This window comes from Geotrypetes seraphini, chromosome 6, assembly GCF_902459505.1.
Source record: "Geotrypetes seraphini chromosome 6, aGeoSer1.1, whole genome shotgun sequence".
In the NCBI taxonomy this organism is placed as follows: Eukaryota; Metazoa; Chordata; class Amphibia; order Gymnophiona; family Dermophiidae; genus Geotrypetes; species Geotrypetes seraphini.
Genome location: NC_047089.1, coordinates 22769376 through 22785238, shown reverse-complemented (window position 1 = coordinate 22785238; position 15863 = coordinate 22769376).

The window sequence follows — 15863 nt, the reverse complement described above, 5'->3', positions numbered from 1 at the left end:
TTGTGACATCACTGATGAGGCTGGCTCTTAGGCATTGATGGAATGAGGCATTATGACATCACAATACCAGCTCTGGTGCTCAGAGGCTGAAACTATTCACTTATTCAATTTTCTATACTGTTCTCCCAAGTGAGCTCAGAACGGTCTACAAGAATTTATTCAGGTACTCAAGCATTTTTCTCTGTCTGTCCTGGTGGGCTCACAAACTAATGCACCTGGAGCAATGGGGGGATTAAGTGACTTGCCCAGGGTCAAAATGAGCAGTGTGGGTTTCAACCCACAACCCTAGGATGTTAAGGCTGTAGCTTTAACCACTGCGCCACACCAATTCCTGTGCTGAATTTTAGGTGCCAAACTTACACTTGCTGAAACCTGATGTAAACGCTGGTGCCCAAGTTAAGTGTGCTGAGGCAGTATTCTATAACTACGCCTGCAACTTTTTTGGGATGCCCTTGACACGCCCATCTCAAAGTCCCCCTTTTGAGTTACACGCAAGTAGAGTGGAGTGCCATGCCTTGTAGAACAGCATGCAGTCAGATGTGCGTGCAAATCCTAATTGTTGTTAAGGGATCATAACTCACTTAATTGGCACACACAAATCTGGACACCATAGATGTTTATTGAGAGCTTCTATACCGCTGCTAATGACTGGTGGGGGGGGGGGGGAGGCAATTCAGAGTGGTTTACATGAGCTTCTGTAGATTTCAGAGGTTAGTGCATAGGTGCAAGGAGGCATAAGCATCGGCAGGAACACAAAAAGCCAGAAAATTGCAGGATGAGATCAGGAGTCCACAATAAAATAATTTTAAAAAAATTGAATAAAATTTAATTAATAACAAACAGGTGAAGCAACACAGTCCAGATGGCAGTGGGAAGGACTGGCCTAGTGTCTAGCGCTGCAGCCTCAGTACCCTTAGGTTGTGGGTTCAAATCCCATGCTGCTCCTTGTGACCCTGGGCAAGTCACTCAATCTTCCGTTGCCCCAGGTGCATTAGATAGATTGTGAGCCTGCCAGGACAGAGAGGGAAAATGCTTCAATACCTGATCGTAAACTGCTTAGATAACCTTGATAGGCTGTATATAAGTACCTATAAAAATAAAATTTGATGGCAAAAAGCTAAAGCAACATAGTCCAGATGACAATAGATATAGAGAGGACCCAACACAATCTGTGTTTTGGCAGCTTCTGCCTTCTTCAAGAGTCCTTAGAAAAACAGAATCGGAAAAATAGTGTTTGCACAAAAGACTGTTTCGGCTAATATCCAGCATTAAAAGGTGAGATAAAAGTGCATGTAGTCTTCTTTTGTGTGATTAAGTAGTGCATAGTGCATTATGCTACATAATATGAATCAGTGATCAGAATATTTTTGTGATGATGCACACAATAAGTGTTAGCGCCTCTTCTCTTTGGAACAGTATTCCAAACTACTTACGTGAAAAACTTACACTTACCAACTTTAAGTCAAAACTAAAGACATTTCTCTTTCTCGACGCATTTGACTCCTAATTGTCCTTTTAAGGACTACTCAGTATTTAGAAGGAATCTTAATACCTGTTCCCCTTCTTATTGTTCTTCTCCCTTACATGTTCTCTTTTTCTCTACATATTGTAGTTCCAGCCCCCTTTCCCGCTTGTCTCTGTTCGTACTTTTGTTTCAGGTCATAGGCATGTCTCTGAGATATGTGCATAACTTATGGATTACTGTAAGTTACATGCACTTCAGGGCACACTTAGGCGTCACCACTACCATTGACTTGGCATAAAGGTTGGTGCTTAACTGTAAGCATGCCAATGCCCACTTCTGTTAGCATTCTGTAATAAAATTGTAGTACCAAGATGCATCTATAGGATTGGGGTACCTAAATCGTGGTGCCAATTTATAAAATTTATAAGCTATATCCTATAATATGTATATGAAACCTTTGCATGCCATTTTTTTCAATAATTCTTCTAAGTTGACCAATCTTATTTGTAAACTGCCCTTAGTGTATGCAGCATTCTCTTCCTACTGTATCTTCTCATGAGATTTAGCCCTTCTCTTACCTGTTATCATCCCTTACAACCCAACCCTAAAAACAAAAAAGAGCCATTGCCTGAAGAATCTACCTTCAGCCACCATTGACCACATGCTGCCTGTATATTTTCTTTTCCTTTTTTCCTTCTCCACCAACAGACACAAAAGAAGCTCACATTCAAACTTCGTTTCCCCCCCAGTTAGAGGTTGTAAACTGAAAAAACACCATGAACATCTCCTCTCACACCAAGCAGCATTATGGGGTAAAGACCTAGAACAATTGCTCTCCCCCACTACTTACATGGAATTCAGGAAGCGCCTAAAGACTTACCTGTTCCTGTTGTATCTAGACAACTGACCCGTACTTCTCCCTCTCCTCAATATCGGTTTTCTAGACCTTTTACCCTCTCTCGCTCACCTCTCCTATGTTCAATCATTTTGTACCTTCTCTTAATCTTTTGTAAACCGCATAGAACTTCACGGTATTGCGGTATATAAATTGTTATTATTATTATTATATGGGATGAGAAGCTGAAATATACTGTCATCAGCAGTGGTATAGTAAGTGGGGGGAGCGGACCGCTCCACACGCCGTCTTGATGGGGGCGCTGGCACATCTCTGCCCCCCCATGCCACACTCGTGCCTTCCCTTCACCATCCCCCCGTACCTCTTTAAAATTTTTGCCAGCGTAAGCAACTACTCTAGCCTGCTGCTCGCGCCAGCCTGGCTCCCTCTGAAATCACTTCCGGGTCACAGGGCCAGGAAGTGACAACAGAGGGAAAGCCAGCACGAGCAGCAGGCTAGAGAAGCCGCTTGTGCTGGCAAAGATTAAGCAAAGGTACAAATTGATTGACTTTAAGAGGGGAGGAAGAAAGAGGGTTAATAGGACAGGAAATCCATTTTTGAGGAGAGAGTGATCAATAGAACAAGTTAATCGCTATAGAGGGGAGAGAGAAGAGAGGATCAGTTGTCTAGATACTTTAGGAACAGGTGTGTTTTCAGACGTTTCCTAAATTCCTCATAAGTAGTGGGCGAAAGCAATTGTTCTAGTTCTTTACCCCATGATGCTGCTTGGTGCGAGAGAAGATGTCCATGGTGTTTTTTCAGTTTACAACCTCTCACTGGGGGGGAAACGAAGTTGGAATGTGAGCTTCTCTTGTGTCTGTTGGCTGAGAAGACGAAAAGGTCAGTTATATATTTAGGGGCAAGTCTGTGTAGTGCTTTGAAGCAGAAGCAGGCAAATTTAAACTTTACGCGCGCCTCCATTGGCAGCCAATGCAGCTGCCGGTAGTAGGGTGTCACGTGGTCAAACTTCCTCAGCCCAAAGATCAGTCTGACTGCTGCATTTTGCATCAATTGTAAACGTTGCATGTGCTTTTGGGAAATTGCTAAATAGGCGATGTTACAGTAGTCAAGTAGACTCAGTACGAGGGATTGGACTAGGGTTCTGAATGCCGCTGTATCGAAATAAGCTTTAATGGATCTGAGTTTCCAGAGAGTGAAAAATCCCTTTCTGATCAAGGAGTCCACCTGGTTTCTCATGGTTAGGCACTTATCCAAAGTTACACCTAGTATCTTTATGGTAGGTTGGATAGGGTAATTAAGATTATTGATACATAGTGGCGATTTGGTGTCAAGCGGATGTGGCGAAGCAACAAAGAAAGTTGTCTTTTCTGAATTAAGTTTGAGCCTAAAGGTTGTCATCCAGTGCTCCATCACGTTTATGGCTTCTGAAGCTTTAGGAATAGTTTCAGAGATAGAATTAACGAATGGGATGATGATCGTAAAATCATCTGCATAACTAAATAGTTTTATCCCCAACTGGGTTAGCTGCGTGCCTAGTGAGGACATGTAGACGTTGAAGAGCAATGGAGATAGCGGAGACCCTTGTGGCACACCGGATGGATTGCTCCAGGTATCTGAAAGTTCATAATTAAAACGTACTTGATAAGTGCGGGACATAAGGAAGCCACAGAACCAATTCAGCACCTCGTCCCTGATACCAATGGTGTCTAGGCATTGCAGCAGTTTCCCGTGGTCTACTAGATCAAAGGCAGAACTCATATCGAATTGCATAACCAGGGCATTAAGGCCCTTACTAAACAGTAGGCGCAGATTGTCTAAAATAGCCGCAATTACTGTCTCAGTACTGAATAACGGTCTAAAACCGGATTGAGTTTCTTGTAGGAGAGAGAACTGATCCAGATAATCCATCAGTTGGGTGTGTACCAATCCCTCCATAATTTTTACAATAAACGGAATGGATGCTACTGGTCTGTAGTTGGATATTATAGCTGAAGATTCTTTTCGATTTTTTAGAAATGTTTATAGATCAAACACAATAAAAGCAATGGATTTTCATTCTCATTAATTTATGAAAAATAATTTTGCTTTTACTGATTTTCAAGTAAATATAAAACAAAAGGGGGATGGGACTTGATAGGCCACTCTTTCTGTGTGGTTACAATCAAAGTAGTTTACCTATTTTAGACAAGTACTTGTTTTGCACTTGGGGCAATCAAGTTTTAAGTGACTTGTCCAGAGTCACAAGAAGCTGCTGTGGGACATGAACTCACAATCTCAGGGTGCGGAGGCAGCTGCTTTAACCACTAGGCCACATAATGCACACTAACCCCCTCTTTTACTAAGGTGCGCTAACTGATTAGCGCGTGCTAATCGAACTAGCACACACTAATCGGTTAACGCACCTTAATAAAAGAGGGCCTAAATCCCTGTAAAATTTTGAAAAGTGTATGATTCGTACTTTCTGAATAGTTTATCACACAGCACAGTAGAGAGACCACAGTTGTAAACTTTTCTTACTTAGAAGGGAGAGCCCCCTCCTTCTGTATAAAAGCATCGCCATTTCCCCCACGCGTTTTCCTCTTCTACTGATGCTTATCAGCAAAGGAGTAAGACATCCTCCTCTTCCCATTCCTCAAATCTTCACAAGTTGGCCAGTGTCTGTATAGGACTCTGGGGAGCAGTTTATCCCTATTCACTACATACCTGATTACTTAAAGAATTCTATAAATCTTTCTCCTCTGGCCTGTGAGTTAATCTCCCTCTAATGAGCACCAGATCTCCCGCTCCCAGGAAAGCAACCCAGAGGCATCACCTTTCCAATCATGTACAAAGAAAAGACGGGCTGTTCCAAGAATATTTGACAAGCCACTGAACCCAAAAGTTTGCCTTCGTTTTCCAGCTGAAAGCTTTCCAGACATCCTCAGTTCTTTGGCTGATAGATTATTCCTATTCAACCGAGACCGTGAATAGCAAGTTTACAGTACAACAGCAAATTAATTTGTTGACTGGGACAACCAGATGAGAATAAATAGTTCGTTTGTAGCAGGGTCTTGAACAAGGGCCAGATTCTCCTCTTTGGCACCCCTAGGCGGGGGTGGGTGAAATCTCTCTAAAAGGATCTGGTGGGCAGTTGAGGGAAGCAGAGTCCCCAGAGTAAAGAAAATATGACCTTAACACCATGAGGCAGCTCTCTCTACTAATGCCGTCCAACTTGAGCAACAGCACGTAATCCTACCTAACCTCTTAAATACATAAAGATGGGCCATAACCATTCTACACTACTAGTGAGTGCCACCATCTGCTTCTACATTATTAAAGTTGGAAGTCTAATGGGATACTACAGAGCTTACTGAAAGCTGCTTAAAGAAAATGTCAAAGAAAAAGGAACCAATGAATTGGGACTAGACTTTATTGATCCAACACAAGCCGTGTTTCAATGCATGATGCCCAGTGGCATAGTAAATGGGGGGGTCATGGTGGGGGTCATGGCACCAGCACCCTCCTCCTCTCCCCCCTGCCTCTTCCTACTCCTCCCCTCGCCACACATATGCCCTCTTCCCACTCCTCCCCTTGCTACATATGCGCCCCCTTCCCACTCCTCCCCTCACCACACGTGTGCCCTCTTCCCACTCCTCCCCATGCCATGCATGTGCCCCCTTCCCACTTGTCCCCTGGCCACGCATGTGCCCCTTCCCTTCCCCTGTATCTCTAGTTGTTCACCGCTGCAAGCAACAACTTCCACGTGCTCCTCATGACTGCATCGTCTCTCCCGCCGACATCACTTCCGGGTGCCGCACATAGGAAGTGACATCAGAGGGAGAGCCAACAGGGTCGCGAGGAGCACATGGAAGTTCTCGTTGCTCACGGCAGTGAACAACTGGAGGTATGGGGGAAGGGAAGAGGGCGTGCACATACGAGATCGGGGGGGGGGTGCCACCACCTCGGGTGTCTCTCACCCTCGCTACGCCACTGACCGTGCCTGTAGCAGGGGTCGCCTGATTGAGTAATAACACTAAATAAGCCTAAACATCAAAAGATGACTCAGCAACTAATAAATCCCAAAGTAATAAAAACAGCGGAAAATTGCTCTTAAATGTCCCAATACTGGCAGTTCTAAGTCACAGAGAAATATATTTGAAGCTCGTGACACCAGGCTTCATCAGAACCCAATTCTTTGGCAAGATGGTGCTAGCCCGAGCAGACATGCTGGCATATGCTCCCAGACTGGTAGCTTGCTTCTTTAATCAATCTGTTATACCTCCCAAGTGTAAGGTGAAGGTGTGAAATTATCCTTCTGATAGGGTTGTATTGGAGGGGTCAATCCATCAATCTTATTCTGCTGTGGCATCACAAATCTGGACATTGGGACTAGGGAGACAGCTGGAGTGATTAGAAGGTCATAAGATTCATCCGGACGACCTAAGGCATGGACTACTTTGGGACCTAAGGCAGTGATCTTCATTTTAAGCGGAGGCCAATCTGGCTTCTAATGAGATGAAGGAGAGCCGACAAATCTCTTCCTATGTGGAGTCACGACACTGCTGAAAAGTATGGTTTTTTGGAGTGCAGTGAAAGCAGCCTGCATTTTTGAAGAAGCTGTTCAAATTTTTGTGAGACAGACACCACCTTTTAAATATTTGAATCTTGCATATTGGTTCCCTGATGCAGGAATGAAACGGGCCACGTCCGTTGGAACCCTCAGTAAAGATAAGTTTTTTCACTATCGTTAAGTAATCATTTAGACTGCTTGTGCGGCGAAGAAAGTGTATATTTTTTTTCAAGTGAGTCCAAACTATATGCAATGATTGGGAGGAGAGGCTTTTTGCTTGAGGTTCACCCCTCGTTTTAGCCTTCATATCTCTGAGCATATTTTTGTGACCAAACATGAAGATATATGTACTATTCTAAGAAGTCTGAATAGTGTATAGGAGAGTGATTTTTGTTATTTTCAAGTAAGTATCAATGACATCCATCTCCATAGCCCATCTTCAAACTTCAATGGATGTGAGCATTTCCAAAAAGCTATTCTTTTTTTTTTTGTCTATTAAGAAATGCCTCGCTCTTCAAGCATGCACTCCTCCCCATCTACTTCTCCCTTTCTGTTCCGAGCCTGGGTAAAGAAAAAAAGAAGCAGGAAAAAAAACCCCAGAAAGACAATGAGGGCTGCCAAAGAGGTTTCTGGGAGCCATCATTGGTTCCTGGGCCTCACATTAAGAACACTGACCTAAGGCAAGGACTATTTTGGGAGCAATAAAAACTCTTCCCTGGTAGCTGAAGATATACAGGTGTATAGTCAGCATTTTTGAAGTTTAACGAGCAAGTCGAATGGTCCAATTCCATCCATTTTTACAAACAGTATGTTAGAGGTAAGAAGAGTTTATTTGGGGGGGGATCCCAGCAACATGTATGCGTGCCCTGCAGGTGGTTCAAAACTCAATAATACGGATGTTGTGTGGGATTGGAAAATTTGAGCATGTTACAAGACATTATATTACAATGTACTGGCTGACTATGGCATTTCGAGTAAAATACAAACTATTTCTGATGGTTTATTTGAGTTTTAATCAAATGGTGCCTAGGTATTTAAAAAGCTTTATGATAACCTCATAGCAACGCATGCAGCAAAACTCGAACCCTCCATCACTAGATTGTTAACCTCAACATCTGACTTCAAAGCATTCCATAAAGAAATCAAAACGCTGCTCTTCAAAAAGTATTTACAATCTACCTAATCTCCCTCTCCTCTTCCACCAACCAGGTTTGCTCACTCCCTGGCACCATACCATCAATCGACAAAAAATACATATAAAAAAATAAATAAATAAATAAAAATAAAAAATAAAAAAAATACCTGGAACCTAATTCACCCTACCGAAACCGATTACCTACCAACGTATGGAAACAGAATATTTGATATGTATAGTAATGTAACCTGATTTATCTTCCATTGTTATTATGTCTACACACTCACTCTGTCATTAAGTCTATACCCTCAATCTGTATTCTCCAATGTCATGTACCCTCCTGGAAATGTCCAGCTCTCTTCTTATGTAATCCGCTTTGAACCGCAAGGCACAAGCGGAATAAAAATCACTAATGTAATGTAATGTAATGTAATGTATTTATGTGACTGTCTGACACTGTATGTCCCAATGAGCCAATTAAGATCTTCCACGCAGGCAAGTTTGATTGTTCCATCTTTAGAAAGCCTTCATTATAAGAATACAAGGAAAAGTGTGTTCTCTTGCATAAGACCTATGGAGTGGAACAAAAGATCTGCAGGAATTTAAACAAATGTTAAAAAAAAATATCTGTTTTGTGCTATGAAATATGGCACTTAACGCAATGTAATATCTGAAATAGTGAACTGGAAGGTATGTACTCTGTTCCATGAAGTATGTCATTTGGTGAGAAGTTTTGTTGTTATGGGCAAGTTGTTTTATTAATTGTTGTGTATGCATGTTTATTAGAAACATAGAAGATGACGGCAGAAAAGGGCCACGGCCCAACAAGTCTGCCCACTCTAATGACCCATCCCCTAAATTCTTCCCTGAAGTGATCCTACATGCTTATCCCATTTTCTCTTAAAGTCCAGCGTGCTGCTGGCCTGAATTACTGCAGTGGAAGACTATTCCAATGATCAACCACCCTTTCGGTGAAGAAGTACTTCCTGGTGTCACTATGAAATCTCCCACCCCTGAGTTTCAATGGATGTCCTCTTGTCGCCGTAGGTTCTTTAAGAAAAAAGATATCCTCTTCTACCTCAATATGGCCCGTGACATATTTGAACTTCTCAATCATGTCTCCCCTCTCTCTACACTTCTCGAGTGAGTATAGCTGCAACTTACCCAGCCTTTCCTCATAAGGGAGATCCTTGAGTCCTGAGACCATCCTGGTGGCCATTCGCTGAACCGACTCCATTCTCTGCACATCTTTTTGATAATGCGGTCTCCAGAATTGTACACAATATTCCAGATGAGGTCTCACCATGGATCTGTACAACGGTATTATAACTTCGGTCTTCCGGCTGACGAAGCTTCTTTGGATGCAACCCATCATTTGTCTAGCCTTGGATGAAGCTTTCTCCACTTGATTGGTAGACTTCATGTCTTTGCTAATGATTACTCCCAAGTCCCGTTCTGCTGTAGTTCTTGCTAAGCTCTCACCATTTAGAGAGAAAGTTCTGCATGGATTTCTGTTGCCAAGATGCATGACCTTACACTTTTTGGCATTAAAACTTAGTTGCCAAGTTTATTATGTATGTACATTTTGTAACTCATCTTGGATAAAAGCGGGCTAGAAATGATAATAACCTAAACTTACTCAGCTCCTCCTTCTGCTATGATTTCCTATTGTTCAGGCTCTACAAGTTTGCTTGTGGTAGTCTTTGAAAGCATCCAGTCAGTCCAGGTTAAATGGAGACAGTGGTCCCTTATCATCTATGACAGCGATTTCCAAACCTGTCCTGGAGGAACTCCAGTCTGTCAAGCGAGGGTGCCAACTTATAGAACAGTGCTTAAATTCTCTTAGGCACCTAATTGTCATCTTGCCCCCTTTTTTGCTACCTAACTTCCATTACTTTTGGCATATTATATAAAATTAGGGAGGCAGTGAGTAAATTAAGATGACAATGCAAGCAATATCCTGCAAATAGTCGATCTCCTATAACTGGCAGCTGTGAAATTAGAAGTGCGGACTGGATAGGAATAGCTGGGCATAGTGGATAGGCAATTTGATCTTTCTTATGCCGTCATCTACTCTATTAGAAGGTAGACAATGAACCGGACAAGATAGAATGCCATCTTTTCCTGGAATTTTCTCCACTCCCTCGAGATCTCTCGCTTTTCTGAATGCACAATTTTGTGTTCTTTTCAACTTTTAACTTTCCTCATTCTGTATACAAGAGGCAAAGGGTAGTGCATGCTTCTGGGATCTGAGCATACGCTAATCCATCATGCCAGAAACAACAGTAGCATAAAAGGAGCTGAAAGATAGAGGGAGGTCAGGGTGAAGGAGGAGGGGAAGTGTTTGTGTTTGGTCAGAGGGAGGTTACCAGTCTGAATACAGAGTGAATCTAAATAGAATAAGTTAGGAGAAGCATGGAAATCCCATTTTCAATAAAATAAAAGAAATTTTATTTTGAATATTCAGTAAGCATGGAAACGGGCAGAAAAGGAGCGTGTTGCCATGGCGTCTATTAATAGCTCAAAGAATCCCAACCGCAGTCATAGAAACAAGGCATTTTGAGGTAATAATGCTCCCTGGTCCCAAATCATGGAGTGTACACCAGGGTAGTTTTGCTAACAATTCCTCCAAGTGTAATTTCTTTCTTTTTTTTTCCTGCATTCTTTTTCTCAATAGGGAAAGTCTCCGAATTCACTAGGAAGGGAATCTAAAAACTGTGTTGAGCTGTCTTGTGATGGGATATTGGCTGTACACAGTGGCCCAGGTTTCTTTAATAAACAGTGTGTTCTTCTGCATATAGGATCTGTTCATAGTGTATGGTATATGTTCTGAGAGCTACCTTTTGAGACCCCTTTCAGAAGTTGCAAAATTGGTTTACCATTGTAGTAATAGATAGAGCTATTAGAGATTTTTTTTTTCAGGAGAATTCAAAGCTAGGAGTTATAGGAACAACATACAGTAGACTAGAGCTACACTCTGCAATCTATGGTGCGTCCCAAGAGTAATATACAAAAACACATTCACATGGATCGTGCAGCTGACCAAGCTTTATATAAATTGAAAAAGATAAGTTTGAGTCACTTTCCTAATTTTGTTATTTATTTGCATTGCACGGCACAGAGCCCCACGAGGTCCCCACGGGTGTTTTTTGCCAATGAGCTTCTTCGCCTGAACACCTTATGCCATGGTTGTGGCGGAGGGCTTCATCTGAGGCTTTTCCTCCCAGGGGTGGCACCTTTGGCTTGTGTTGTAGCTGTATTACTTCACTGCACGATCCATGTGAATGTGTTTTTGTATATTATATTGGATTTCATTACTTCTAAGTTATCAATACTGTATCCTGAGAGTAATGATATCTCAAAGGAAAGGGTCGCGAGTTTCCTCTATGATTTTGGGGAGAGAAAAGGAAAAGATGAAAATGTGAGGGACCGTCACTTTCCTATTACATTGTTCTGGGTTTGTTTGTTTTTTAATTCTTTATTAAAGGAATTTTGATCTATGTATGTTTATTTGGAAGCCGCTGTGATTCTAGGTGGTATATTAAGTCTTTAAATAAATATATAGTGCATTATATGGCAACTTGTACAAGTTCCTTCCTCCCTTGATATGTACAAGTTCTCATATGATGCACTATTTATTTATTTGGCATGAGCAGCGATGAACTTACTGCCCGTGTCGGCTTCGGAGCTCTCTCTGATGTCACTTCCTCCTGGTCTCACCAGAGTCTTATACAGGGGCATCAATACCGCCTTTTTCCTACTGGCCATACCTCTCCCTATGCAACCTAGCACCCTTAAGATCATCACATACAATTACACCCAAGTCCCGCTCTTCTGTCATGCACATAAGTTCTTCACCCCCTAAACTGTACCATTCCTTCAGGATTTTGCAGCCCAAAAGCATGACCTTTCATTTCTTAGCATTAAATTCTAGCTGCCAAATTTCAGACCATTCTTCAAGCTTCGCTAGGTCTTCGTGTTATTCACAGCATCCAGAGTGTCTACTCTATTGCAGATTTTGCGATCATCTGCAAAGAGGCAAATCTTACCCGACAGCCCTTCAGCAATATCACTTATGAAAATGGAGTGCTCCTTTATTTAGTATGTTGAGATGTTCTGCTAAGGGAACAGAGGCCACCATTTTGAAACATGACAGCACCAGGACAAGAGTAACTAAGGCAGTGCTTCTCAATCCTCTCTTGAAGGTACAGCTAGCCAATTGCATTTTAAGGATTACCACAATAAATATGCATGAAATAGATTTGCATGCAATTAGTCTCCAGTAAATGAACATCTCATGCATGTTCATTATGGTAATCCTGAGAATTTAACTGGCTAGCTGTACCTTCGGGAGACGGTTAAGAAACATTGAATTAAAGATTGCTCCTGCCCCCTACAGTGGAGGCATAGTTTGTTCTGGGAGAAAGCTTACAGAAGGATGCCTGTTCTGAAACATTTTGCCCCAGTTCAGGGCTAAGGATGGCATTTCTTAGCAAATCCCTACAGGTTTTTATGGGAACCTCTACAGCAGTGGTCTCAAACTCGTGGCCCGGGATCCACATGTGGCCTGCCAGGTACTATTATGAGGTCCTCGGTATGTTTATTATAATCACAAAAGTAAAATAAAACAGTTTCTTGATCATATGTCTCTTTAGCTGGACCACCAGCTACCAAATCTACTGAACACGACACCAGACTACAAAACTTTCAGAAAAGAAATAAAAACCCTGCTATTCAAGAAATCCATCAAAACAAACTAACACTGCAAGAAGCACTTCACTTCCCTGAAGTAACCTGTTCAACTCTGTAACTCTTCTGGAAATGTCTAGATAACCTCTTATGTAATCCGCCTTGAACCGCAACGTAACCGCAGAATAAAAGTCACTAATGTAACTTAGACAAAAGGAAAGATTTATAAACTATAAAGAGTTTTACGTCATGCAAAATTGTCATTTCTTTAATAAGATATTGACTATTTTTTTCTGAGGCCTTCCAAGTACCTACAAATCCAAAATGTGGCCCTGCAAAGGGTTTGAGTTTCAGACCACTTCGCTACAGAGATTACCCCTACAGGGATTTATGGGACCCCCAGAATGGTGTAGTGAAGGAAAGGGGAAGGGAGAGGATCAGTGGCGCACCAAGGAGATTAAATTTTCCATTGCAGTGGGATTCTGGACAGGAAAGGGGATTTCTTAATTCAGGCGGTTCTTTTAATTAACAGCAAGTCCAAAATTGGGCCTGCCAACATGCATTCCTGTGGCTAAAAATGAACAATGTTTCTGGCTACAAAAACACAGTAAAAATTACCACAGATTCTCCTGACCTGTCATACTGAAGTGCTGCAGCTTTGTAAGTCCCTCCGATTTCAAATTTATGGTCACTAATTCTGTGCTGTTAACATTGTTTGTTGACTAGTTTTGATATAAAAATATGCTATTGAGTCTAGAGCATTGAAAGCTGTAGAATAACATGGAAGGTCTGGCATTACTCACTGGCCTGCTGAATTTCAGCCTTCTAGGCTGCAAGACCGAGGTTTCCCACTGCATGTTTTCTGTTGATTTATAGTATTTTTCCGATTAATCCTATGGTCTAACAATAAAGCAGTTATCTTCTCAACCAGTATGTCTTGTATTTTCTGACCCATGGGTCACCAGGCTGCAGCAGTAGTTTCAAGTTTATTTTTGACTTATTGAATCGCTTAATTTAATTTGCTAAGCGATTTACAGATAAAAAAAAGGTAAATACATCAGAGTAATTATAAAAGAATACATAGGTTTGACACACTATCATACAAAATAATAAATATTGTCATACAAACTAACAGATACATGGGGGAAGAAAGGGTAGAACTACAATCGTATGTATAAAAGAGAACATAAATGGTAAAAACAACAGGTAGGGTAGATATTGGGGGAATAAAAAAAATAAAAAAAGGAAAAAATTTAATAGTAACCGTTAATTAAGCTTATAAATTAAATGCATCTTTAAAAAGGAAACTCTTCAAAATGCCTTTAAACTGTTTCAGATCATTTTCTTCTCTTAGATACTGGGGCAAGCTGTTCCATAATTACATTACATTACATTACATTAGGGATTTCTATTCCGCCATTACCATAATTGTGGGGCTATTATAGAAAAAATATCAGGACAACGAGTTCCAATAACTTTTAGTTAACAGTAGGTTAACTATGGTTGCGGCCTATTAGTCCTGTCTCACATAGGGTTACCCATGGCCCCGCCCACAAAGCCACCCAGCATCCCGTTCCACTCATAGCCTGTTCGCTTGTTGGGAGGTCATCTGTGCATGCGCTGGTGTGTCTCGACGATGTCGCACGCATGCATGCATGATGTCACCGCCTTGCATCCGATCATGCGCAGATGCCTTCCCCACGCCGCTGCTAGCTGGAAGCTTTTCCAAAACCAAGACAAAGTGCCGGGTTTTGAAAATCCATCTGGTCCCCCAGACATGTCCTCAAAAAGGAGGAAATGTGCAGGGAAATCCGGACGCCTGGTAATCCTAGTCTCACAGGAAGTCAATCCCCTTCAACCATACCACGTCAACCATATTGCTCAGTGCAATACATCTCAGTCATATAGACAGAAGCATACATAAAGGCATAGCTAGGTGGGGCGCAAGGGGAGCAGTCACTCCCCTGAACAACATTTTCAAAAAATGGCACCTATGTGCTTTGCCGTCAGACCTTTAAAACTGGAACCTTCAGGGATCCAATCAATCGGTCCTAAAAAAACCCCAAAAAAACTCCTTCGTTCATAGCATTCAGATCGTCAGCTGAGATTGCCCTGAAGGAGCAATTTGTTATTCTGAAATGAAGACCTCCATCAAGCTGGGGAGGAAAGGACTAGTAAAGGGAGTGAAAAGTAAACTACAGTAGAATCTCAGTTAACCGGTATTTGGTTAACCGACACTCTCACCCAACCGGCATAATAATAATAAAAAAAAATCGCCGGTGGCACAAAAAACAACATCCCCTGAAGCACCAGTGGCAGCGGTCCTGAGCCACGAGCCCCTCTCTCTCCCTCAAGCCCCAAAGCAGTAGAAATAGTGTCATTCCTGAGCCACAAACTCCAACTCCCTCCCTCCCCAAAGCACCAGTGCAGCCACAAATCCCCCTCCCTCCCTCAAGCCCCAAAGCAGCAGAAGCAGGAGGCAGTCCTGAGCTGTGAACCCCCTCACTCCGTCCCTTCCTTACCTGAAGCGGCAGGAGGCAGCGCTCAAAACAGGCTGCTTGCGGCCAGCCCTGGCAGGGCCTTTCTTCTGATGCTAAACTGGGACATACGCAGTTGAGGCTGGACTCATTTAGAGCACTGGTCTTTGACCTAAGGGCCGCCGCGTGAGCGGACTGCTGGGCAGGATGGACCACTGGTCTGACCCAGCAGCAGTAATTCTTATGTTCTTACTAGCCTTTAAGCCCGTTACATTAACGGGTGCTAGAATAGATGTGTGTGTCTTTCTTTCTTTCTGTCTCTCTCCTTGGCCGCTTTCTGTCTGTCTTTCTTTCTTTCTGTCTCTCTCTTTCCTCGGCTGTCCACCATCACCCCTTGTCTGCTCCCCCTGTCCAGCAGTAGCTGTTCTTCCTTCCTTTTACCTCCCCCATGTCTAGCAGCACCCTTTTCCTGCTCCCCCTGTCCAGCAGCACTCCTTCACTGCTCCCCCTGTCCAGCAGCACTCCTTACCTGCTCCTCCTGTCCCTCTTCCCTGCTCCCCCTGTCCAGCACCCCTTACCTGCTCCCCCTGTCCAGCATGCGGCTTCCTTGTCATTTGCGTCTGCGCGCTTAGGGTTTTATTATAGAGGATGTTCTTAGGGGATGACCCACTCAGTGTGGTTAAAGCGGGATG